We start from the raw sequence: 26761 nt of genomic DNA, 5'->3' as shown, positions 1-26761 counted from the left end.
CCTTAGCAAAGGTAACTAACTTGGGGTTGAAATGCATCCAAAAGCCAGGACCTGCAAAACACCTTATTTCTCACTTAATGTTAATTTACGCCTAATCTATTTGTTTTTAAGAACTTGATCTAGACCCTCTGATACAAGATGGAATATAAATATATGTAAAATAACAACTTTTTCAAAGGACATTTTTGCTATGGTATCCCATAGCAGAGCAAATTTCTGCAAATTTTAACTGTAGTTAAAATATATAAATGAAAATACGCATTTTGTGTCCCACATTTAAACTAACGTAGTTCATGCAGTGTAATGTAGTTAAGTCATTAATTAGTGTTCTTGACACATGGTGAATTCTCAGCAATTTAAGGTATTTAAAAGATTTTCATTTACTCTTTACCCTTACCCTCTCTTTTTCAGAAATAAAGCTATGTACATTTATATCTATTTTTTTTCCCCTCAACAGAAGAACTAAATTGACAGCATCAGGAAAATGGGATTTTACAATGAGTTGGTATTTATCACACTAAACCACTAGGACTTCTTGCTCAGCTGGAACCGTGCACATTCCCAGATGGTGTATTGGATTACAATTTCACAAAACGAGTTTACTCTCTCAACAGTTTCTCTTGCAATTTCCTCTGAAAAGTCATGTAAATATTTCCATAGACTCTGTTGCTACTCCCTGTGGAGTCTTCCCATATCTTTTCTATACGGTAAGATTTTATTTTGCTATCATGGAATAATTATATGTAGGAATTATGCTACTGAGCTACTTCTATGGGATTTTTATTTTTTATTATTTCATTATAATACTCTATTAAGCTCCTTATAAGGCTCTTTTTTATCCAATACCTTTCACATTGCTCATCTTTCCTGTACCTAACATCTATAATAACCAAACTATGATCTGTCATGTTTTCTTATGGTCCTTTCTGAAGGACAATGAAAAGTAAAAATTCTTCTATGTTCACACCTAGGTAATCCAAGATTTCATCAATATTAGCAAAATATTATATCTCAAGTTATTCAACACCTATAAATACACCAGCTGTGAAGGAGACAAAACTTCTCCCCTACAGTACAGCTGCACAAAGCCTAGGAAGACAACCGCATTTCTGCTGTAAGGAGAGAGCAGCCTGACAACCTGCAGCACGGACGGGGTCAGGTGCTGACCCTGGACCTGTTGGATTTTGGTGCTGAGTGCCAGCCCCAAGCTGCAGCCTCCCCTGCTGCAGACACAGGAGACGGTGGCAGACCCACTTTCCTTTCACCATGGTACATGCTGCCCATGGCATGTCCTCCTTGCCAGAGGCACAGAAGTGAACACAGGCGACTGCAGCACCCTACCCTGAGGAAATGCAGAAATTGGACAGTGAAGCACCATTTTTGAAGCTGGAGGAGAGGCCTGGTTCAGGCAATATTCCAGAGGAAGTCAAGCGAGAAACGGCAGTGCAGCCTCCCAGGGCTGCACCACACAGCACCCGCGCGCCAGGCTTACCGCAGCACCTGCAATGCTTCCAGAAGGCAGTAACAGCGAGAGGCCGGAGATGGTTCACGTTTACCCCCAATCACATGAGAAACCTGGCACCAACCAGATTTGTGAAATATGACCGAGAAGGGCATCCTATTAACCTTTCTGAAGAGAAATTTCTCCTCTGAGGGATCACCCGCAGAAGTCCCCATCTGAAGCTCATGAGGCAGAGAAAAATATGCTGATGTGCACTATGATAGTGATGAAATGGAACATTTGTTTCCTCACCTTAGCTGGACTCAAGATAAATATATCAAAAACCTTCACAGTTTTACAGCTAAACTAGCAGGTTACATTGCCTGGAGCATAACATAATGTTACAGGAGGGCTTTATTTGGCTTTAGGGCTTGTCAGTGGCATTATATAATCCAACATCCAAGGACTTACATTATCCTCCCTTTGTTCTAAAACAAAGGCTTCTTGCTGATTTATTGATTTTGGTTGTACAAGTAGAAGGAAGCTCATGGGTACTCTTTGGTGGTGTGACATTACAGCTCTAACTAGGTCATCGTCTCCTGGTAAACTGGAACGTGGCTTGTCTAATACTTTTTGCACATTTAAGAAGTTTCAAAATGGCATTGTTTACTGCGTACATACCCTCGATATATCTCAGCTGATCCAGTTAACACAATTAACACAGCAGTTACAGTGTTGCAGTGACACTGCTACTGTAGACCTCTTAAAATAACCCTTTTTTTGTAATTTGCATAGATGGTGAAATGAACCACAGTTTCTGAGAAGCACCACTCTTGTTTCCCAAGAGGTAAGTAATGAAGCGAATGCGGCCATACATATTCTCAAAATAATTCTGCTAAGTGAATGCAAGCAAATTTGATATCAAGCTAAGCCTCTCATTTGGTTATAATCACTGTGAGGATGCCTACTGCTTCTAGCCACGTACGGAATGTCTAAGTTACTCAGTCAAATATCATTACTGGTTAATGACAGAACGACTCATACTTAAACATTTGCTTGGCTTCCACTGTCAGACTTGTGCAACACCTCAGATTAATATGTATGAACTACATATTAGAGAATAAGAAAAAAAATATAGAGGAAAAACTACCAAAAATTACACAGTTGTGTTGCCCCCTCTAGTTCTGCAGATTCAGTGCACAATGAAGAAGAAAAAAAACAAAAACAAAAACAAAACACCTATGCACATGACTTTTCAAACAAAGTCTTAAGAATCTACAATCTTAATGAAAGTGAACTAGTAACCAATAATTACTCTTCCCCTGTAATCTTGTTGTCTATAACATATCTTCCTGGACACAGAAATCAGAAAAAAATAAGGCAGCATTATTTCAATGAATACACTATACATATTCACTCACTATATGCATATCCACTATGTGCTGCTCTTACAAAATCCTGCAAGCAGCCAACCTATTTAAGCTGTCATTGGAATTGACTCACCGATCAAAGTACCTGGAATGCAACGATATTTTGAAGAGGAGCTATGCTTTCTCTTCCTTTCTGCCTTACCAGAGCTCTTGTGACTTCTGTAAGATGTATTAATGCATTTCTTCGTCATTTACTCTTTTCAACATTTTACTCTGTTTACTTAATGCAACAGGTTAACCTTCATTAAAATGTCTAATGAAGACAAAAGTTAAAAGCTGTTTGAAATGCAGAGATTTGGTGTTTAGTAAAAATATGTAAATTTACAAAGCAGTAAATGGATAAAGCTACTTTTTAGTTAATAAGTGACTTGGGATTTTTGTTTTTCCTCAAGCATTTCATGTGTCCTAGATGACTGATTTTATCCACAATGGTTCAACCCATGAAGGCTGCTGCATATTGGAATTAGTATGTATACATTTATATATACACATACAAGATACATATATATGCATACATTTCCTATATATAGACAAATATATGTATATGTAAATATACATATATACACATACTTCTTCAGAGACCTAAATGTACTACAGCATTTAATCAAAGCACAGGAGAAGATAGGATATATATGGATTTGTAGAGCTGAAGATCAGTCACTGACCTGGCAAGCAACTACTTTTTTTTTTTTTTTTTTTTTTTTTTTTTGACTGTCTGTGAACATATGCTCTCCTTGGATGTGAGTCATATGTGGGACTATATCACAAACACAGAACACACAAAGTAATTAATCATTCACAAACTACAGACATTTCATATCTAAGCATTTCTGGAACAGGACTGCATCCAAAACACGAATACTACAGGAAAGTTCATTGGAGAGGCAATTTAACAGACTAGAAGATGTCTTCCCTACAATACCTTCCCAAATTATCCTCTGTTATTTGCTAAATGGACAAAACAATATTGCTCATGCTCCCAGCAAATTTCCCGTTTAGGACCCAGAGGTGAAAAGGGTAGAGATTCAGGCTGTGGTTATACGGTCATCTCAGACACAGACATGGCTTTACCCCAGAAGTTCAAGCCCCACCCTTTCACTTTTGAGATGCATAGCAGAGCTGATTGGAAAAACTTATTTTTCAAACTCAGTGGAAACAAGAGTAACCAGTTTTGACATAGCTGGAATTTCTGGTGCAACCAAAGGTCTTTCAACCTCTTCAAAAAACTCCATAACCTGCAGCTGGGAAATACAGCTGAGACTTCAAAGACTAAAACGTCAATGCCTGCTGTGCTGATTCAGTTCTGAGACTTCCGGCTGTTATCTTCCAAATAATGATGTTTCTGCTCTAAAAAGTTGGTTATTAGCTATTCTGTAACAGGGAGAGGTTTGTTTCTCTCCTCATCCCTTTCTCACCATATATGGCTTTTCCCTCCAAAAGCCATCCAAGCTTTATGGGTTGAGAAAACTATGTGGCTGCACATTGAGTACCAACAAAGCTGCAGGCAGAGCAGTTAGAAGGTGTAACACAGGGACCTTTCCAAAAGCACAGCTCATACAAGCACTTCTCATCCACTTCTGTGCAAAGTCAACCCCGATTACTCACACAACTGCTGTGAGGTGTTTAGGCTAAGCCAACCATGCTGAAAAGCAAATGCAGAGAACCTGCACCCTGGACCCAGCCGTCGGTGGTGGGGCCAGAGCAGCAGGCAGACAGGCAGCTGCTCTATCCATCATGCCAATTTCTCCAATGATGGTCTTACCTCAGCCCCTGATGAAACATCAGGTTATAATATGGAGGAAAATCCTTAACAGTAAAAGAGTTTTGGTTTCTGTAAGACATAAATTCCTTTCCAGTCTATCGACTTCAGGCACAGGTGGATGCTGCGCACCACACTGACTGCTCCACCAGCATAAAGTTATTTCTTTCAGTTCACCCTGAATGGAGTAGAGCAAACAGGTAACATTCAGACATGTAACTGCAGAAGAAACCTCTGTCAGTATATTGACATTCATCAAAGTAATGAGTTAAGGGAGTACTTTTAATAAATTCATTTTCTGGTACTGTCTTCCCTTAATCACTGCTCAGAAGCTGTTTAGCAAGAAAGCTCACTCTTACAGAACTTTGGCTCCCCAGGGATAACAAGCTCAGTATCATCAAGCACACTTTTTCTCTCACTCTTTCGCTCAAATACTACTTCCCCCTTTCCCCAGATTTTGCATTCCTTCCCATACAGTTCTTCCTGCTAGGAAATATTTGATGACGTCTGTCTTTAATGTTCACAGAGTTTTCTTTAGATTTTGTCTGGATTTTTTTTTGGCTCTTGAATTTACCATTTCTGTGAATCATGAATTCAGAGATGCATGAACAACCTTACTTGATAGACAGTGGATTATGTTATCTCTCACTTTCATCTGTTATCTTACATGTTGTCAAATCAGACTTCACATCATGTCACAGCTACTCTTTCTGAATGGTTAATTTTCCACTGAAAGTTACACAGATGGGCAATTATTTTAGGGCTTGAATACTTGCCAGCAATTGTAGTGGCATAAAGCTGATCCCCCAAAGCCCACACAACCACAGAGAACACCAAAAACAGAAGACAACACTGAATGTAAATTATATCAATTTTTATGGATGGCAGAGTTAAAATGAAAATTTTTCACACTATTAAAGAAGCCTTCAATCACTATAAGCATATACTTCTGTATATATGAACATGCAAAATTGCACATTTAAAATCCCCAAAGAATAATTAAAGAGAATCAAATAAACTTTAAGAATATAGAGGGTTTGTTTATTTATGTATTTTAAGATAAGCATACTACTCATGGGAGGAGTAGGGTAACTGTCCTTTAAAGTCCTACATGTTTTTATCTATAAAAATGAATAAAATATAAGCACTACTCTTGAAAAAGAAATGTCACCTAGAGAACTGGGAAGTGGCTCACTTTCCATGTCCTCTACATTGACAGCAGAATGGCCATGAAATAATAATACCTCTGTTAACTGTCTGTTACACATGCGTTGAAACTGGGACAAGAAATATGGAGCATTTCACACAAGCTACCAGAAAATTGTCCATGCACTGTGGCTCCTTCGTGTTTACTACTACATGTTGATTCTGCATCCTGGCACTGCTACTGTAACAGTGCAACGTGGTCTCACCCACAGAATAGCCCAAGGCCAAACACAGATCAAAAGAAATCACCAAGTTTACATCTATATCCACCGTGGACAAATATAACAATACACATACAAGAGCTTACTTAAGTATACAAAGTCATACAGCACCCAGCCAAGCCTGGCACCAGTAGAATACTCTGCTGCCTTCCCCTCTTTACCCCTAAAAGCCCCACAAAGTTTTTATCAATTTTCCAAAATTCTTAGGCAAACTATCAGAGGCCCGGAAAAATGTACATGGAGAATTAGGATTTATTGCTTTGCACAGGATGAAACAAAACAGTGATAATAAGGATAAAACAAGACAGCAATCTAAATCAGGCTTTCAACAGAAAGTGCTGCCATGGAGTGGTCCATGCTTCACGGTCCTCAGGGAGAATTCTTTGATTTCCTGAAGAATAATTTACAGTGAGACATGAACATTTGGTTCCAAATTCATAAATAAGTCAATAACTAAATACATGAGACAGCCTTGTCTGAAAAGAAAATTTAGAAACTGTTGCAAGCACTTTCTCAATGATATTGACTTTCTTAAGCATAGTACAGACTTCTCTCCTCTTTTTATATTCCTTCTCCTAATGGAGTGAAGCTAAACAGTCAAAAAAGGAGCATGTGATTTTCCACAGTAGACCCAGAAAAGGCTGAGTGCCAAGCCACAAATTTCTGGGGGACTGTTGATGTTACCAGGACTTTCATGCATGCTCTAATAGTCAATATCACCAAGTGTCATCTCTATACAATACATAGAATAAAAGGAAAAGAGAGTTCAGGCAAACTAAGTATTTCTGAACAGAACAAACCCTGCTATTATTTGAATCACATGAAAGAAATAATTTTATTGATTTTAACATATTTTTCCACGTATGAGTCTCTTTCCTTTTCTCCACTTTTCTACAAATTTAGAGAATGCATGGGGTTATCTACAGTCTCTCTGTTACATGTTTCCCTACAAAACCAAAATTCAGTTACAGACTTCTCAGTAATATGTAAGTGTTCAAAATGGGCTGCTCAGAACAAAGAAAAATTCTATGAAAAACTTAATTTTAATTGATTTCAAAGCTTCTTCTGTAATTCATGTTAAAAAAAAATACTGCTGCAGAATAGCTGGCTTCATAAGCCACATACGGTTCTGACTTCAGAGCATGCAATAATTAAAGATACGTTTGGTAGCTGCTGCAGAAATTTCTTATTTCCAATAGGAGTGGACTTACTTTCTGGCTTTCCAAAAACATTAAGAAGGAGGGACAGCCTTCTAGGCTATAGTGATTCAGCTACATGCTAAAATTGGTTTATTAAAGCAGCTTATCTAATTATCATCACATGAAGCACATTCGATACTTCACAGAGGAACGACAAACTGTTCCTTTTGCTCACGGCTACTTCACCCAAACATAGTCCCCAGACCTGAGTGGGGGTATTAATGGCTGCATCAGTCAGCCTGCAAAGGGAGGGAAGACTACCACAATTCACAGAACCACGAGCTCTGTGAATTAATTTACACAACAGATAGGAAAATGAACGGTAGCCAGCGTAGAGATATGTGGCATAACAAAAAGCAGTGTACTATGGGGCAAATCAGGCACGTGACAAAGAACTACAAAAATTTCATAGGCAATTAATGGGAACTCTTCTTCTATGGCAGTCTGCTCCCATTCCAAGCAATGCAGAAGGACTGCCTGAGTAGATTGCGAACAGGATAGCAACAGCTTTACACCTAGATGACTGCTAATTGCTACCTGGACTGAGGAGGATTCTCCATTATTTTAGTACTTGAAAGAGAACTGGGTTAGCAACCTCCACATAATTAGTTTCCTAACAAGAGAAAGGATTTCAGAGGTAGGATTCCTGAGGAGGAGGGAGAGAGGAGGCCTCACTTTTTTTGTTGTTGTTGTTGTTGTTGCTCATCTGTTTGTTCTCTTTTTCTCTCTGGTGACCTCCCCCTTATCTTCCTATACTATAAGGGAGAAATGATCATTAATGGCATAATACATGTACTTATTCATTAACATTGCTTTTCTTATGTTAACCTACGCTATCTTCTTGACTTCAACAATTCTGTCAGATAGACTCACTATATATGAATATATGTATATAAATTGCCATGACATCTTTCCTGAAAAAGAAAATGGCTACTATAGCTGACCGAAAGTTTTCCATTAAAACAATTTCCTACTACAGTATGTCTTTGAAGGCACTGTGCTTTTGCTAAATATTATTGACTAATTTAAAATAACACTCAAAGTGTTTTTTCTTAAATCAATTTTTTTTTTTTCACAGCAAGGTCTCTTGTAAAACATATTATACTTTGCTCACTCATGACTGTTCCCAATATTAATTCATACCATCACTGATAGACTTCCACTGATAGCCCAGAATGACAAGATACCGCAATCACCTGATTGAGAATTTCAATTGAATATTTAGACTGTAGGATAGCACCAAGCACATAATGAACTGCTACTACTTTCATGACACTAAATAATACAAAGATTAAATACAACTTAAAACTAATGTGGTTTTGAAGCAAGAGTTAAGTTTTAGCAAGTTAAATCTTACATATTATTTTATCTCAAATTTGCAGTGGCTTTTGGAAATATCTCAGTTTTGCAAACACAAAATCAATGCAAAGTGCCTTCTCCCTCTCCTCTCATTATGCTGCTTCAGCTTCCCTCATTCACCAGAGCATAACCCTCCACTGATCCACCAGCATCTTATCCCATCTCACAGACGCCTGTCCACCCCTACAGAAAAACCAAAGCACCAGCCCTACAGCAACTGTTCTGTCTCTCTCTCTCTCTCAAGACAAGGGCCTACATAACAGAATTAGCCTCTCTATGTATGTACAGATACACAAGGCAAGTGTGGAAGTAACTTCAGTCTTTACTTCTTGGGCTTCTCCAACACAATAGCAAAAATATTTTACCACATACTCTACAAGAGTAACACAGCAAGCACAGAAGTCCTCTTGGAGAAAGCTGGAGAGGTAAGAACAAGAATAGAGTTTGAGATAAACAGGCATTGCCATGTTTTATAGCTGATTGTTTATAAGCCTCTCTGGTCTACCGGACATTTCAGTGCTTTTCAAACCTCAAAAATCTTCCAAGACTTCATTTCATAACCCCTAAAGTCTATTTCAGGAGTAGTTATGCCTACTAGCATTGAAGAAAAAAAGAAAAAAAATTAAGGGAAAAAAAAAAAAAGACAGCAAGAGAGAGCAAAAAAAAAAAAAAGATTCATAGAAGCAGCAAAATAAGAAGGAAAAAAAATCTCCTTTCATTCACATAAATGTCATTATTACTTTGCCAAGCAGCCTGGAATCTCTGAAAGAATCACAGTACAATGAAATCTGAATGACAAGGGGAAAAACTCCTGCCCTAACAACATTTTCCTGTCCCCTATTTCACCTCCCTGGATGGCAAGAAGCCTTTAGCTACTGTGCTGAGACTTGAATGGAAAAAAATTTGCTGCCAAATAATAGTGTCTGTAAAACCAAAGACAAAATCGCAGAACAGGGATAATTCTGTACTGATTGTCAATGGTCTTAGACACACAGAGCATATACTTCTAAACTCTTTGGTCTGAGAAAGTCACTATTGTGGCATTTCTCCATACGGAGAGCTTATGAGGGTTTCCAGTAAGCTTTGGCAAGATTTCCTGTATAACATATGCAGCCTCATCTATCACATAAAAGTTTTGAATTAATGACATAACAACATTCTATAAAGGAGACAAAATCAACTTAATCTTCCATCTTTCCTGGCAAAAGTTGTCTTTTTTAATTTAAGTCCTTCATTCAGTGATCAGGAACTACATTGCCAGTAGTTAAGTTTCACATCAGTGCAGACAGACCAGCGATGCAGATATCTCATCTTTCACCATTACTGTCTGAAACTCCCACCAATGCATACACTTTCTCCAGACCAGTTAACAAACAAAACACAAAAAAAAAAAAAAAAAAAAATCAACAAAAAGCCCTGATTTTTTCTTTCCTTTTTTTTTTTGTCTCATAAGAGGAGAAAGTTTCTCCAAATCATACTCTCAATCAATGAATGAAACTGTGAATGCAGAAAGACACTGCAAAGCTATAGTACTTCTTTTCCTTTCTAAAAGCAAAACATCTATTTCTAAGTACTGTTTAAAAGTGCGGCTTTTAGGCTCCTTGCATTTTTAATAAGAAAAATATTATGTGAAAATGATCCTCTAAGTAGCAACTCTAATTTATATAGCAGAAGACTTAAAATGCCTGTCTACATTTAAAGCTGTGTTCATTTAATGGCCAGTCAGCTCGCTCCTGCTTTGGCAGTCTCTAGAGGGGAAAATGGATTTTCATTAACAACTCTCAGTCTGGGAGAAACCTCTGACCTATGCACAGGGTTTAGCAAGGTCTGCTTTCCCTGCAACAGCTACAGATGGGGACAATCCTCGAGAGACTTGCTCCTGCTCTTCTCTTATAAAGGAGGAACCCTTTTCATCTCCTCTGCTTTTTATCACCCAAAATACAGCTCTCATCAATAACCACAGGAAAGAGACATCTAACTTTTTTTAATGTTTTGATTTTCTCTCCAAACACAAGGCTAGAATATGAGGATTGAATCCAGTAAAGTTTAACTGTGAAGAACACAACACCGTGTAACCTTTCTTGGCAAAAGGTCAGTGAGGCACTAGGAAAAAAGAGCCATGAAAATTTTTGAAGGGGGTGAGGGGCAATGGGCTCTATATCAGAGACACTTGATGATCTTTAAAACATAATCTGAATCAGGAAGATAAACAAAGTCTTTCAATAATATACATATTCCACATCATGACTATCACCACTTACTCACATGAAGGCTGAACTTTCGTGTACTGTTGTGATCCAGTATTGGCCCAGCATAACATTGATGTTAATGGTGCTCCACCAGTTACAATTTTGTTATGGAAACAAAGGGTGCAAATTATGTCTTAAAGAAGTACTAGATACGATGTTCTTCCTGTTAGAGAATCATAGAAGGGTTAGGGTTGGAAGGGACTTTTAAAGGCCATCCAGTCCAACCCCCCTGCAAGAAGCAGGGACATCTCCAACCAGATCAGGTTGCTCAGAGCCCCATCCAACCTGGCCTTGAATGTTTCCAGGGAATGGGGCATCCACCACCTCTCTGGGAAACCTGTTCTAGTGTTCTACCACCCTCATTGTAAATTTTTTTTTCCTAATATCTAATCTGAATCTACCTCCCTCTATTTTAAAACCATTACCCCTTGTCCTATTGCAACAGGCCCCACTGAAGAGTTTTTCCCTGTCTTTCCTGTAGGCCCCCTTTAGGTATTGGAAGGCTGCTATACACATGGTTTGTTTGGGAGCACGTCTTTTTTCCCCTTTTTAACTCCTTTTAAAAGAATAACAATCTTTCCTTCTCATGGGGTAGAAGCTGGAAAGGCTTCCTTTTAATTGAACTGCTTCCTATAAAGATTGTTTCTACTATATCTACATGATCTAAGGTAATAATATAATGGCTATAATAGAAAAGACAATGAAAAATAATGGATGAGCTTATTTTAAATACAGGAAGTTTTGTCTTACTGGTTATAGCCAGAGGATGCCATAAAATAATCCCTTAAAAATGCCAGTCCACAAAAGTGGTCAATAGACATCATGATACGCACTTGCTAATCAATAGTGATAAGTCAGTACAATTTAGCTAACAGATGTTTCTTCAACAACTATTTTTCTAATACCTAACTCACTCGTATAAACATTTCAGGCCAATACTGTAAATAAGAAAGCCACTTAGTGGATCACACAGCAGCAGGATGAAGGAATGGCTCAGCACCATACTACCCCTTACTGCTCATGTCGAGATCTGCTCTGTGTTTTGCATAACAAAAATCTGCTGTAATGCTGGAGCATACAATTATTTTTAAAAGGTAGAAAAATACAGTATTTAGACAAATCCACTTGATTTAGAAAAACTGTACCCACTCACTCAAAACACGCCTTCCCTAACTGGAAAACAAGTGGTAAGGGGAAAAAAAAGTATAAAATAAAAAATTATGGTTAGTAATGATGAAACATGAAACGCATTCACTCATGAGATTGCTATGCTGTACAAAAAAGAAAGGCAGAATAATTACAGACAATCATCTGGAGTACCTGGAAAACTAACAGCATATCCTATGTGTATTTTATTGCTCACATTTGACCGTTACATGAAGTGGTCAAGTTTGATTCAACATATACTACAGATATATGTAGCACTTTACCTGGACAAGACCTCCCTAGGGACAGTCCAGACTACTAAAGCCTTATTTTTACATGAGGGGGGAGGGCATATGGAGAACCGACACTCGTTGTTCTGAACGACTGCAGCATGCTGACATGCTTTCAGAGAATGCAGAACATCCGCTCCTGGAGGAAAGGAGCATTTGAGTAACCATAGCTTTGATTTCTCTAGCAAAGAGGAAGAGAAAAAAATAAGAAAGGAAAAGTTGTTTACCAGACATTTAGTTCAAAAAATTGAACTGAAATGGAAACACACTCAGGTTGATCATTTTTTAAAGCATATTACATACTTTCACAGCAGAAACCTTATCTGTGTGCGCAGACTTCAACAACAAAAAACTTTTTTGTTAGATATGAACAGGCTGCAAGAACAAGCTGCCTTCTTTGCCTTTGACAAATGCAGTTGTTCCTTCCTCCTATCCATTCCCACACAGTGCTGCAGAAGATCCTAGCCCCAGCACTGCAGCCATGCCACCCGTCCCTTTGGACTCACCTTGGTTTCCCCTACCCTTTCCACTCAGACACCAGGCTCCTCAACTGCCAAAGTGCTCTCTGGCCTATTCTTGCTTCTCTCAAAATCACTGATGTTATGTTTTTCAGTTTGCCAATGACAGTGAGGTCCTTGGCCTATTTGTTAAATTTTCAAATCTGCACTTCCATATGTACCTCAAGGAGCAGCAGTTCGCTTTTTAGGGCTTTGCTGTCACTGTGTAACATGCTGACCAGTGCTGTGCCTCACTGCGCTCTCCGAAGGACAGGATGGACCACAAATATCTTCAGCTGTTCCACTTCTCCCAGGTCTGCTTCAATTAATATTTTTATTTTATTTCTTGTTTCTCATCTTTTTGGTGGATTCTAAGCTTCTAACACAAGAAATTTGTTTTTAAAGCCTGCTCCCTTTAAAGCATCAAATCAAATTCGACGTCTTGGGGCCAATTGCAGGCAGGGATTTCAGCTTGTTGCTGTTGATTTAGGATACTTAGTTTTCTGTCACAAATCAGCAGATTTTAATACCTCCACAACTTCACTGCCAAAACTGAGACTACCTGTGCTTTCTCAGACACCTAATAAGTTAGGAAGGGGTTTGCTGGTGTCCTCATTTTTTAAAAAGTGAATTAGTCACCTATTTTCAACCTGGACATTTGGGATAATCAAGGGCCAGGTTCTACACATGAAAGGTATCACCTACTCTCCAAAATTAAGACCATGGTCAACCCTCCTGACATGGCCAAGCCTTCAGCACTAATGGAGATGCCTGTCTGTGCAATGCAACTATGAGGGAGATGGTTCCTTGACAAATACATGAGCAATATCAGCATCCTTGCCTTCAGTGGGCAAGAAACACTTATCCAATTTGCCTTCCCCTCTAAAGCCACAGTACAAAATAAACACGTGAAGACCCTTCAAATAAAATAAAGCCCCTACATGTAAACTTGGCTCTCTGGAAAAGTTGAAAGAGCAAATCACATTAGTGAGAGTATTAGTTGCCTGAAGCAAGATTAGTTAACTAAGTCGAGAGCCACATGAGATGCTCTGTGCATCTAAAACAACCTCAGAGGCTGGCAGACATGATACAGAGGACCTGACAAAAATCAGTGAGTAGGTGGGACACTCAGGATCACCTCAAGTGGCAGTGGATGCTTAGGCTCACACTGCAGCAGCCAGCCCCTAGCACGTTACTCAAAGTTTTCAAGTACCACAACAAAAGGAAATTAAGGACTTCTGAAGTAAAAAAAAACCAGCTCTTTAAGAAGGCTGTCATCCCTCACTTCCTAAGCAGCAGGAGGGCAATGTTTGCAAGAGATCTTAACATGGATGGGCCTCTGTACTTTGTCTGGCTGCTCTCGTCACAAGAATTCAGGTTTGTTGGATTTTTAAGGGCTTTTTTTTAACAGTGTGGCAATGCTTCAGATACTGACTCCACCATATACCCTTAACGGAACTCCTGAACCATGCAAATATGAACACCTAACACAATCAAAAGGTTTTTTTTTTTTCTTTTATTTCGTTGCCACACCCTCCTAGATGGCTTCCTAAAATGAGACACTGCGGAGCAGAGACCAGAACATGTGATGTCTCCTGGTCTCTCAGTCCCTGCAAGTATGCGTACATTGGGTGCAGTAGAGAGGGAGATAAGGTAATTCTTTAGATGCATTATAAATTACTTCGGACTAACAAAGCAAAAGCAGGCAAGGGTGAAAGTAAATTCCTACAAAACTTAAACAGATGTGTAAAGATACCGTTTACAATATTCTAGTGATAACGTCTTCTGCATTTTAGTATTCCCCCAGTTAACTGAGGAGATGACTCTTATCACACAGTTGACAACTGAAGGTGCTTCATGAATGACAATTTTTAGAAAAAAACATGAATTATATTTGAAACACAATATACCTCAAATCCCAAAAATATTCAGTGACGTTTCACTACTGGTAATAATTGTTTTTTAAAGACAGTTCTAAAATCAGTTCCTATCATTCCCTATTATAGGAGGGAAAACAAAACCAATTGAGAAGTGTTTATCCTTCTGCTTTTTTTGTTTGGTGGGGTGGGGGGGTGCACAGTGGTGCTGACTGGCTTTTAGTCAATTCAATATAACTTTACTATGGCAACAGTTGCATCGCTTCATATCACACAGTCTTGGATGAAAAAAATAAACCCACCACCTCCTCCTCCTGTCCCTCCACTTTCATCTTCTTGGAGGGGGACTTAAAAGCCTCTGCTTCCCAGATTTCCATGCCAGTGAGCCTATGCATATAAGATTTCTACCTGATTGAGAAGATTTTTCCTATTTCCAACTAATCTAGTAAAAGCATTTTGCTTTGCAAGTTCCTTTGTGCTACATGGTACATTCAGTAGTTAGGGGGTTAATGCATGAAATGGATCACTGGGCTGAAAATAAAAATCACTGCTAAAAAAAATTTGATACCAGGAGAATTAGGCACAACATAATATTGTAACCACTGAGAAATCTCAACAGTAAAATAAAGCCTTGTACTCCCAGCGTTTTCATTAGTTTTCCAGTACTGCTGGATGCAGTGTGAATTACAATGAGCTAGAAAGCAGTGGTTGCACTCTTTAAAGAACATACACTGTATAGAGGGGAGTCATTTCTTCAAATCATACTGTGCTGGTTATTGGTTTGTATATGCTGGTATGCATTTTAGCACTTAGAAATTATATTTCTCTTCATTACTGAATGCTGCATATAGCCTGCAAAACAATACATGTTTAGCAGCTCTCAAAACAAACCTCATTGTAAATATTTGTTTAAAAGTATGCACAGTGATATAAATTTGTAGAAAGAGCATTCTGCACCAAATCTTTCACTGGGAGGATGCTTTTTACGTCTGGACAGGAGGTACTGTGTTTTCATTATAACAACTCCAGAAGATAATACTAGGATGATGACTAAAAGCCAAAAGAGAACAAAAATTCAGGTTGATGTAAGCTTCTAATACAGAATGTTGTTTTGCTGGTAGTTAGCTATTCATCAGAGGAAAAAAAACACAAAAAAACCTCCCTGATTTGGGCAAGTAAAGCAGGTATCTGTTGAGGTTTAATTTCATCCCAGCTCAAACCAGTACAGTATAACAACAACACTGATCACCTTGTAAAAGCTTCTGTGTACAGAACTACTGATTTCTCTGAAACCACTATTTATATAGCCCTTTAAGAATTAAGCACATCATCCATATTTGAAGCAAGATTTGAGTTGATTCAGGTCTCAGCCTGAACTTCCCTACGACTCATTTGGCAAATCTTTAGGTATGGGACAAAGAAAAAAAACCAAACAAACAGGATGTGCTGTCTGACCATTTGCTGGGCACAGATCTTTATTTTCAGTTGTCTGACATTATCTAGAAGACCAAGCTCAGACCAATCTGCACAACCACTGGAAAACCTAAACCTCTCATTCTTAAGAAACACAATCCAATCAGCCTAGACAAAATTGTATGGAACTTGCAATACGCCACTGGGAAGAGTCTGGTGTGAATTCAGTGACTTTTGTCACATGCAGAACAGTTTGTAGCAAGTATCCTTTCTCAGAGCCTAACTTATTAAAACCCCTAGGACTCAAAGTCTGAAAAAGAGCCGAAAACCAACTGCTTACCTCCTAAATGATTACCTATACCATGCCATATGGGCATTTCAACAACTCCTCATGCTCAGATAGGGTCACCTACAGCAAGTTGCCCAGGACCGTACCCCATCAGCTGTTGAGTATCTCCACAGACGGAGACTTCACAACATCTACAGGCAATCTTTTCCAATATATGATCACTCTCACAATGAAAAAGTTTTTGTCTTGTGCTCAGATGGAATTTCATGGGGTTTTTTTGGTTTGTTTTTGGTTTTGTGCCCATTCCTCTACCATCAGTGGGCACTGCTGAGAAAAGTATGGCTCCCTCTTCTTCATTCCCTCCCATCAGGTATTTATATATATTGATAAGAGCTCCCCCTGAGCCTTCTCCAGGCTCAACAATACCAGCTCTGTCAGCCTCTCCTCCTCTGACTGATGCTCAAATCCCTTAATTATCTTTTTGACCCTACGCTGGACCTGCTCCAGTAAGTCCATATCCTTCATTGACAGAGGAGCCCAGATCTGGACAAAGTACTGCAGATGTGGCCTCACATAGGGAGGAAGGACTACCTCCCGCAACCTGCCAGCAACATTCTTCCTAATGAAGCCCAAGATGCTGTTGACCTCTGTCGTAGTTCACACATCAACAGAAGAAAAAAGATTTCCCCACACCAAAATCAAAATAATATCCTCACAACACCAGTAGTGGGTAGACAATTAACAAACAATTCACCACTTATCCCTTCACCACAATCAGAACATAAATTCCCCATAATCATTTCGCTCTTTTATCGAGTTCAATCCCTGTTTTGCCCGTTATCGCTCCCAATTAAATTCAATCCTTATCTCAAATTCCTCGAGCCCCACGTTGGGCGCCAAAATAACTGTCGTAGTTCAGCCCCGATCAGGACCAGACTACGCAGTCTCTCTCTCACTCCCCCCACCTTCCGAGAGAATAGGAGGAGATGATATAAGGAAAACGGCTCGAGGTTTGAGATAAGGACGGGGAGAAATCCTTAAAGTTACCGTCACGGGCAAAACAGACTCGACTTGGGGAAAACTATTATTTCTAAAATTAGCAGGAGAATGAGACAGGGAACAAGATAACCTCCCCCCACCCCTCCCTCTTCCCGGGCTTAACATTATCTCTACTACCTTCCCCTCCCGAGCAGCACGGTGGGGGGAAAAGGGAATGGGGGTCGCGGTCAGTTCATTACGCGTTGTTTTACGCCGCTGTATCATCGTCGGGGGAAGAACTCCTCGCATTCCTCCCCTGCTCCAGTGTGGGGTCCCTCCCATGGGCCACAGTCCTTCATGAAACTGCTCCGGCGTGGGTCATCTCTTCCACGGGGTGCAGTCCCTCTAGAACAGCTGTCCCAGCGGGCCCTCCATGGGCCACAGCCTCCTTCAGGCCTCCACCTGCTCCGGTGTGGGGTCCTCCACAGGCTGCAGGTGGATCTCTGCCCCTTTGTGGACCTCCATGGGCTGCAGGGGGACAACCTGCTCCACCATGGTCTTCACCACGAGTTGCAGAGGAATCTTGGCCAGGAGCCGCGTTACTCCTCCCTCTCCTTCTTCACTGACCTTGGCATCTGCAGCCGTTCCTCACAACAGGCTGGCAGACGCCTCTCAGGATTGTTTTTACATCTTATTCACTTCTCATCTCCTCTCCACTTCTTGCAGCCAGGCTGGGCCGAGTTGGGCCCAGTCGGCTGCCTGGCGGGAGGCCAGAGGGTGAGGCCTGCAAGGCCCATGAGGCTCGCGCCTCCCCCTCTCTGCCCCCCACTCAGCTGCTTCACATCTCTCTTCTCTTTTTTTTTTTTTTTTTCTGTTTTCCCCTACTTAAATACGTTATCGCAGAGGCGTTATCACGGGACATTCTGCTACCAAGTGGCTCGGCCTTGGCCAGCAGTGGGTCCACCCTAGGCCTGGCCGAGTCCACTAAACAAAGGGGAGCAACTTCCAGCAGTTTCCTACAGAAGCCACCACCTTAGGCCCCCCCTCACTAACAAAACCAGAACATTCTCCTTTGCCATGAGGGTGCATTGGTGTTTCATGGTCAGTTTGTTGTCCACCAGGATCCCAAGCTTCATTTCTGTAGGACTGCTTTCCAGCCAATCAGTCCCCAGCATATATTGGTGCTTGAGGTTGTTCATCTCCAAGGACTGGACTGTGCATTTGCCTTTGTTGAACTTTATGCCATTCCTGTTGGCCCATTTCTCCAGCCTGTCAAGGCCACTCTGAATGGCAGCACAACCATCTGATATATCAGCCACTCCTCCCAATTCTTTATCATCTGCAAACTTGCTCTCTCCACCTTTTCCTTCAATCACGTACACTAAAACAAGTAGTAGAAATTTCTACATGAGCAGTACCAGCCTGGCTCTAGATGCAGATGCAGTGCTGTGTCTGAGCTGCTCAGCTCCAGGGCATGGCCTCCCTGCTCCGACACAGGTGCCCTGCACCAACTGCTGCACCTCCTGGACCCTGTGCTAACGCCCCTGCACAAAACCGAGCAGCTCACCACGTCGCAGGTGTCCACACATAGTGTCTTGACCTGCAACATGAGATACAAGCTACTGGCATTCTGTTAACATTATGCCTAACTGTTCAGATGCTCTCTAGTCAGCTGTAGTACTGCACAATATTTTTGGATTGTTATTTTCAAATTTTAACATTATCTCCAACACGATCTCATTATCCACCTTCTTTTGATGTGGCACTGCCATATTCTCAGTAACAGTGAGGGGCTTTTTTGTTTGTTTTAGTTTCGTTTTTATTTTTAAGAAAATTAAGTAAAACCATATGATATTTTTCCTGCAATGCTTAAAAGGAAAGACTTGTCTTTAACAAGCTATGCTAATAACAGAAGACTCTAAAGCACACAATTAACAGGCATTAAAGTTTATTTCCCTAACAGACGATCTGATATTGTTCTCTTGAGAATTTTCTTCTTTTTGTTTACAAAATCATTAAGATGAAATATTTACTGAAGAAAATTAAATAAATTTCAACAAGTAGTAATCAGATTTGGCACATCAGCGGATGTACTTTTAGATATCAAAACTTTGTTCGACTTCAGTGGCAATGAAAGGACAGGAATGCAAGGTGTAGAACATGCCCACATTTGCTGTTCTCACAGGGATCACCAAAGTCATGCAGCCCCTCTGAGGAAGGGACAAGCAGGGACAGGTGAGGCAGGGAATGGACACTATATGATCTTTCACATCTAGACATGCTACAGTTTACTCCCATTTCAGAAGCGCAAAGGACAAGATCACCACTTAAACCACTGGTGGTTTTACATCATGAAATAAAGATCATCACATCATCAATAAAGATACATCACATTAAATAAAGATTTGCTGCAGTTAAACCACTGGGTTTACTGCAGCAGATCTTTATTTCATGAGGAAAAGTCATGTGAATGAAGCTATTGCTCGTACGCAGACTGGCTGGACTGAACAAGGAGGAGACGACCCATCTGCGCGGTCTGTCCCACCTCTCAGAGGCCAGAAAGCCCAAGGTCTGCTGACAGCCCAAAGCCTGGTTCTGAGGTCCTCGCTCACATGGATGCACTGGCATCTCTGGTGTTACAGGCAGTCCACACCACAGCCCGTTCTTCCATTGGGCACTGAGGAAGCTCAGGCAAATATGACAACTGTGAGACCTCCATCCTCCTGCCAAAGTCATTCAGTACTCAGCAATGGTTTTAAAAACTCCCGGAGAAGGGGGCAGCAACATGGAGAGATTAAAAAAAGCTTTCTAACAAATCTGGCTAAAATCAGCCAAACAACTGCAGCAAAATAAGGACAGAGGAGGCAGCCTTAGCTGACATGCCAATACCAACACAGTCTCTGAGATTACAGAAATTCAGTATGCATTAAAAAAGAAATCCTGATGAACTAACAGTATACTATATTTTACTTCAGTTGCTCTCTACACTTCAGAAAAACAGTTTTAAGACCTTATCATACAACTGTCTGCATGGATATACAGCAGCATCACAGTACCACTGAAGTCCAGCACAGTTAGGATCATTTTTTTTCTTGAAAAATCCAAGCACTGTACGATAGAAACACAACAGTGTCACAACTGCCACAGTTTACACACATATTTAAGTTCATACTAGAATCTTTTTGGCTACCCTGGAGAAAGGCATGGCAGAAAGGCAGAGCTACACTGAATTTTTCAGGACAGGCAGCTGAACACACTGCATTCCTATACAGAATCCCAGCAGGAATTTGTAACGCAGGTACCAGTTGTGCAGTATGTCCCCAACAGCAACACCTCCAAACTACAAGGCAGCACCCACTAACCATCAGGAGCTAGGATCTCAATCTTTGTCCCACCTGAAAGTCCAAACAGTTCACCACTTGTAAGCCAAACTCAAGTTCAGTCTTAAGTACCAAAAAACTTACGTATTGCCTTTTTTGTGTATCACCATTACTTATTATGGCAAAAAGTAATAAGCAATAGATTAATATGCTGCATTTAGTGAACCTGTCAAAAAGGTTGGTTCTGTCAATTACAAAAGATGCATCATTCATTAACTGCATAATACATACAAAACTTCTCATTTTCAATTTAAAAATATTGCCTAGGACTTCATGAGTTTTTCAACAAATGTTAGGAATTAAAAAAGGTGCATATTAAGGTAATCTGTTAAGAGTACTTACTATGTTTTTCCAGGTGTTTAGTATGATTGGAGTACTACACATTTGCATAACTTTTGGATTTTCTAGACATTAAGAGTGAAGTAAACATAAAGAGAAGCCTGTGATTTATCAAGTGGTTTTTCAGGAAGGAAGAGTAATTTTCCTTTATAAGCCATCTGTACAGTTCACCATGTAAACAATTCTCTTTTCAAGACAACAGAATCATATTTTACTTGTGAGTTTAACATACACAGCACATTCCCACCTAAATTCTGTTCCACCCCCAGAGGACTCATTAAGAACTATCAATTAATGCAACAGCTACACTAGCAGGCAGAATAATGAAAGGACACCTACACTTAATTTTTTTTTTCCCCTCCTTTAATTTTTATTCAATTTCAGGAAGGGAGTGGACAACATATTAGTATACAGTTTATGGATGTTTCTACCACAAGGCTCCTAGGAAAGACAAATTGTGATCACCTTCCTATGGCACCTTACTAAATCTCCTGAGTCTTTATTTATTTATACAGAATCTATCGCTGCCAAGTGTAGGAGCACAAACAGATTATATATGCTCCCTGCATGCACCCAGGCTGCTGTCATTGACATTGCCCAGGAAAGCAACTATAGATTCTATTTTCTCTTTTATCTCTTTGAATCTGAGCACAGTTGGGAAACTGTGAACTGAGATTTCCTTCCTGAGACTAAACCACGCTATTTACTGAGCGTCAATCACAGACCAACCGATGCATGCATGAGCTGTGGAGAATACACCTAAGCTTCAAAGCTTTCATTTTCTTAAGACCTTGATACACAGTGATGGAAAGAAAGAAAACTCAAAAAAGCTGCTTGGGAAAGAACATTTTAGCTAAAAACATTTTACTGTTTGTAAACTGCCAATATATCCTTTGTTTCCAAATGCAAGCATCTGCTTTCTCCTCTAATTTCCTTGGCATAGGTGGCATCTACCAAAGCACTTGTAATTGATGCATTCCATTTTAATGGCTGGCAACTCGGAGCAGGGCAGTTTTGACGCTGCCAACCCTGCATCACTGTGACACAGAGTAGCCCAGGAGATCATGAATCCATGGAAGAAAAAAAGAAGAAAAGATGACTTTCAATGGAATTATTCTGCCTAGGCTATGAATTAATATATTGATAAAGCAGTGGGGTCACAGACTCCTCTCCATCATACTTTTCTGTCACAGGGAAATTCAGTGATATGTCTTTCCATGTACGATAAACTGTCTTCTGTGGGCATTTATTTTTCATGGATAAACACTAAGAACCTCAGCCCTTTCAATAACCAGGCAAGAAATTGCCTAATAATTAGGTAGTGCAATTTATAGTTTAATAGCCTGCGGGATTTAGGGCTTCCGCCTTCTCTGAGACTATGTCACACCCGTGCCCTTTTAGCATTACATAGTAGCTTAGTGTTCTCATTAGAGTCCAGAGTTAATATTAATAAGACAGATTCTCACTTGAGGCATGCTAACTTACATGTCTTTAATTTAAATTTTTGAGTGCAACTTATAATGAGAATTTACCTTCATTACTATTATTTTTAAGAGCTTCAGTTTCTTTCTTGTATCAAATGATATTGGAAATAATTCAACCTTGATTAAAGTGAGAAAAATAGTAATCGGTGCCATACAACAATAGAGTTGATATTAAAAGGAGATTTCAGAGTCTGTTATCCTTTTCTCTTTGAGGAGAGATAAGTTGGTTTTGATTCAAGTAGGCAAGCTTTGAATAAGTAAATCATTTGTAAATACAAGGGTTGAGGAAGCACGCTAAAGATTATCAGAATTGCTAATTCAGGCAGCCTTGTAAAAGGATTGCGATTACACAGTAAAAATTATTTTTTCTGTTATCTACGGAAAGGAGATAGTATCTAACACTGCAGAATGGGTTTTCCGACTGTCTCACAATGAAGGAATTATGATGCAATTGAAGATTTAAAATTTCAGTCACCTTTCAGGGATTCTCCAGGAACTCAATATAATGCAGCAAATTTTGCTCTGCTGAGAAGAAAAATCCACTGCAGAGTACCAGTGTATTAATGACATAAATACTGCTATGTACAGTAATACTTCGATTTTGAATCCAAACAAACAGATCAAACATATTGGGACATTTGAATATTGTCTCTGTAGCAAAATAAAGGGGTTCTTTTTCTTGGGGGTTGAGGTCATTTTTCAGTCACAGGGTACGAGAAAGCAGGCTTGTAAAGTCACAGAGCCTATCAGAGCTCCTCCAAGTAACTTTCAAGTTTTCTGGCCAATTTTAGCTTAATTTGACAACAGAACAGTGGTCTGGAAAACATCACATTTCAGCAAGCAATAGGAAAATTAGAGGCTGGATAAAACAAGAGAAATATTAAAAAATTGTCTCTCTGAAGGAACGTCAGCAGAATGACTATATCAGTGCTCTGGCTGGACACAGGGCATGTTCCCTCTTACTTAGGTGACCTGGAAGAGATCCAAAATGCAGCAGATGAAATGCAAGGCAGTTTAAGACCTAATTCTCAAAAAATATATATTTTTTTAAAAAAATCTTTCAGCCTTTTGCAGCTGAAAGCTGAGCTTGCAGGCAACTGAACAAAATTCATGGGGCAGCTTAATTCTTCAGCTGTGCACCAATGCTTCTGAAATACAGCAGCTCACTGTCCTACTGAAAGTTGTTCTAAGCTGGATTCTTCTCAATGCCAATATATCACAGGGTGCTGCCAGCCTAAAAGAGCTGGCATTTCCCAGCTCATTCACATACACTACACTTTAGAAAAAAAAAAAAAGAGAACTCAGAAAATTGCCTAAGTTGGCTCTGAAAACATTTCTCTTTCTATCTGGTTCAGCACATTATCTCCTTAATGTAATCAAGGCTCCTAGATTTGGGGAAGATGTCAGCTAACTATAATGTGCATATTTGTTCATATATAATGGCTCGAGCTCAATTTTTTCCTCCTGCATAGACTTCTATACTTTGTAAAAAGTAGAACATGTCAAATTTACTTAGAAGCCTACAGTAATTTTGCAAATACCTTCATTATTGGCCAAAGGTGACAGGATACAGGAACTGACATGGTACCTACTCTGAATGCAGGTTACTGCACTACCACCAGAGCTATACTGGATTGTTTTCCATTATGTCCCAGTGGGACTACAATGAAAAATTAGCTGTTCCACATTACAAATTACCTTGTTCTCAGCCACAACAGGTAATGGCATTTCAAGGTGCAACTTACAGCACAGGAGGGGAGGGAGAAAAAACAACATACGTGCTTAGCCTGTATGCCTCAAACTCACGCTTTCTCTAGATTCCATGATAGCATTTATAAATAATTCAGATTTGCACTCTTACTTTGCAAAATAATAAAACTACTTAAGATCTAACGAGCAGTTTAATTTTAAAATTCCTACATATTTTACCACACACATCAGGGAGGCTCACAGGCAGCCCAGCAGTAGGGCAGACTTCCTTCAGGGGATGCGGTGGACACCAGAGCAGGCTGACTGCATGCTGCCTGCAGGAAGGGGCTTTCAAGAAGAACTCTCCAAAGAGCCACCCATAGGTGCACGAGAGGCTGTGCCCTCCTGGGACAGGCCCAGGTCCAAGGGCACAGGTGCTGTGCTCCCTTCTGCAGTCTACCTCCGTCCCATGAAGCAGCAGCCTAAGAGCAATGAAGGCTAAATAAGCTTAATCCCCCTAACGCTTCCCTCACAACCAACCATTATTTCTTGTATATCACTTCTATTAAGTGCATTTTTCTGTCTGTTTTGCTTCAGACCAGTTGAGTTTGAAATCTCCTTCAAAAGAACAGGCCAAATAAGGAGGCACAATTCCAGGCGTGTCCCTACCTACATACTCACCACACTCCTGTTTTGCAAGGCAAATCAAAGCAAAATCCTCCCAAAACCAAACTGGTGGGTTTATTCAATGTTCATTGTGCTGAATATTCACGTTCCAGCCGCACTCCTTCATTACCTCCACCCCTTTTCTTCATAAATATTCTTAGATAGGATTTACAGTACACTAGTAAGTACTTATTCCTGGTTACATAGAGAAGTGCAAAATTAACATTAATCCTCATAGCATTATCTATCCTTTTGTTTATTAATATGACTTCAGGCAGTTTAACATTCAGTCCTCACCTATCTCACAATACACAGCAGCCTGGAAGTATTTTGTGTCTGAGACACTATAAAATCAGGTACCGTAAAATGTATTTGCAAAAATTTTCCCTACTAGAAAAAAAAAAATGTTCCCAGTCATCTCTATGTCATTTTGATTCTGTCACAGAAAAACCATTTGGCCACTTGAACATATGAAAATTACTTATTCCTCACTCTCATTTACAATTTGATTGTGATGGCTCTAAGGAGACACGAGAGACGAAATAAAAATACAAAGCTTGTATGCAAGCATAAGTTAAGGGTTTAATCTTCCCATTATTAAGAGACAAGCATTTGCATAGTCAGGGAGATTAATCATAAATTCACTTTTTGTTTTGTCTAACCAACTCCCAGTTATAAAGTGCTTCAAACAAAACAAAAAAACCCAGAACAACAAAAATAAACAAACGAACCAGTATGACTTTGGTACTCCAGTAGGTAAACTATGAAGTGCATCCTCCTCTCAGGGTTGTTACACCAAACTCCTGTAACATCCTCTCATTAGAGATAAGGGGGACAGACGTCTATCCTTTCTCTTGCACACTTGCCACATACCACGACTAAATGACCACGTTAAATGTATCCAAATTCACTAGACATCGCCACTGCTGAGGGCCTTGCTCCCTCTCCATCGCCCCCCAAAGGCACAGCCACAAGGCTGAAGAAGCACAGCACAGACACAGCTCAGCGCAGGAGTGGCACGGTGAGAACACAACTGGGAAAGCACGGCGCAGTTGTGTGGGACGGGAGCAGGGAGGGAGGGAAAGGAACAGTCAGGATAACAAGGACAGTCAGCGTTAATGAACAAGCTTTGAGAGGACATGAATGATGCAAAAGTGGAGAGAAACAGAAATGTACAAGCAGAAAAGAAAAAAAAAAAATAAGATCCCAAAGACAGAATTAGGGGTTCAAAAAATAGCAGAAGCCTGAAAACAGAATGAGAAGGGAAAGAATACATACCTCTCGATATTTTAATTTTGCATTTACATGTGAAAAGGGAAATGGGAGAGCACAAAAGATAAGAGATATGAAGATGCAGAAAGGCAGGGGCAAAGGAGGAGAGAGGGAAAAGCACTGCAGCAGTGAGAGAAAAAAAAAAAAAACCCACAGCTTCTAATGGTCACAGATAGCAAGGTTTAGAAATTTCCTCATTTAAAGTAAATACTCAGACATCAAAACCTCTTTGCTTTGTATGCTGGCAACAGTTTGGCACCAATGTGGTTTAAAACTACCAACTCACAAAATATGCTGCAGTATTACACGGGAAGTTTTCTGCACTTTAATTTGGTTCTTAAAGACAGATGTATTAATAGGACAAGGCTTGGACAAGTCTCACAAATGTCTGTGGCATGCTTGGTAGCACTAAAAATGCACAAAGAGGCAGATTCAGTAGCTTCCTTCCTGAAGCCGTCGGAAAAAACCTTTCTGCTCCAGGTTTCTAAAACCCTGCAGCAGCTCCTGGTCCCACAGAGCTCCAGCCAGCACCTGGAAGCTGGGAAATACAAGTTTCTGAGAGTATGGACCTAGCATC

General features: G+C 39.9%; 1 protein-coding gene and 1 long non-coding RNA gene across 3 annotated transcripts in view; one reads left to right on the top strand and one right to left on the bottom strand.

Moving 5' to 3' along the window:
* Nucleotides 1-26761, bottom strand: part of SMYD3 (SET and MYND domain containing 3) — a 414779-nt gene that overhangs the window by 261571 nt on the left and 126447 nt on the right. The gene's annotated exons all lie outside the window — the stretch shown is intronic.
* Nucleotides 460-26761, top strand: LOC147601357 (uncharacterized). 2 transcript variants are annotated; one of them, XR_015258206.1, is made up of 3 exons: nt 460-707; nt 2237-2288; nt 24844-26761. It is a non-coding gene; the product is annotated as an uncharacterized LOC147601357 (long non-coding RNA). The 2 variants fall into 2 exon arrangements; XR_015258205.1 differs by lacking the exon at nt 24844-26761 and adding an exon at nt 8639-8758.

Source organism: Chlamydotis macqueenii, chromosome 3 (assembly GCF_036417535.1).
Source record: "Chlamydotis macqueenii isolate bChlMac1 chromosome 3, bChlMac1.mat, whole genome shotgun sequence".
Classification (NCBI taxonomy): domain Eukaryota; kingdom Metazoa; phylum Chordata; class Aves; order Otidiformes; family Otididae; genus Chlamydotis; species Chlamydotis macqueenii.
Note: the sequence above shows the minus strand (reverse complement) of the source record. Positions and strands in the feature narration are given on the sequence as shown.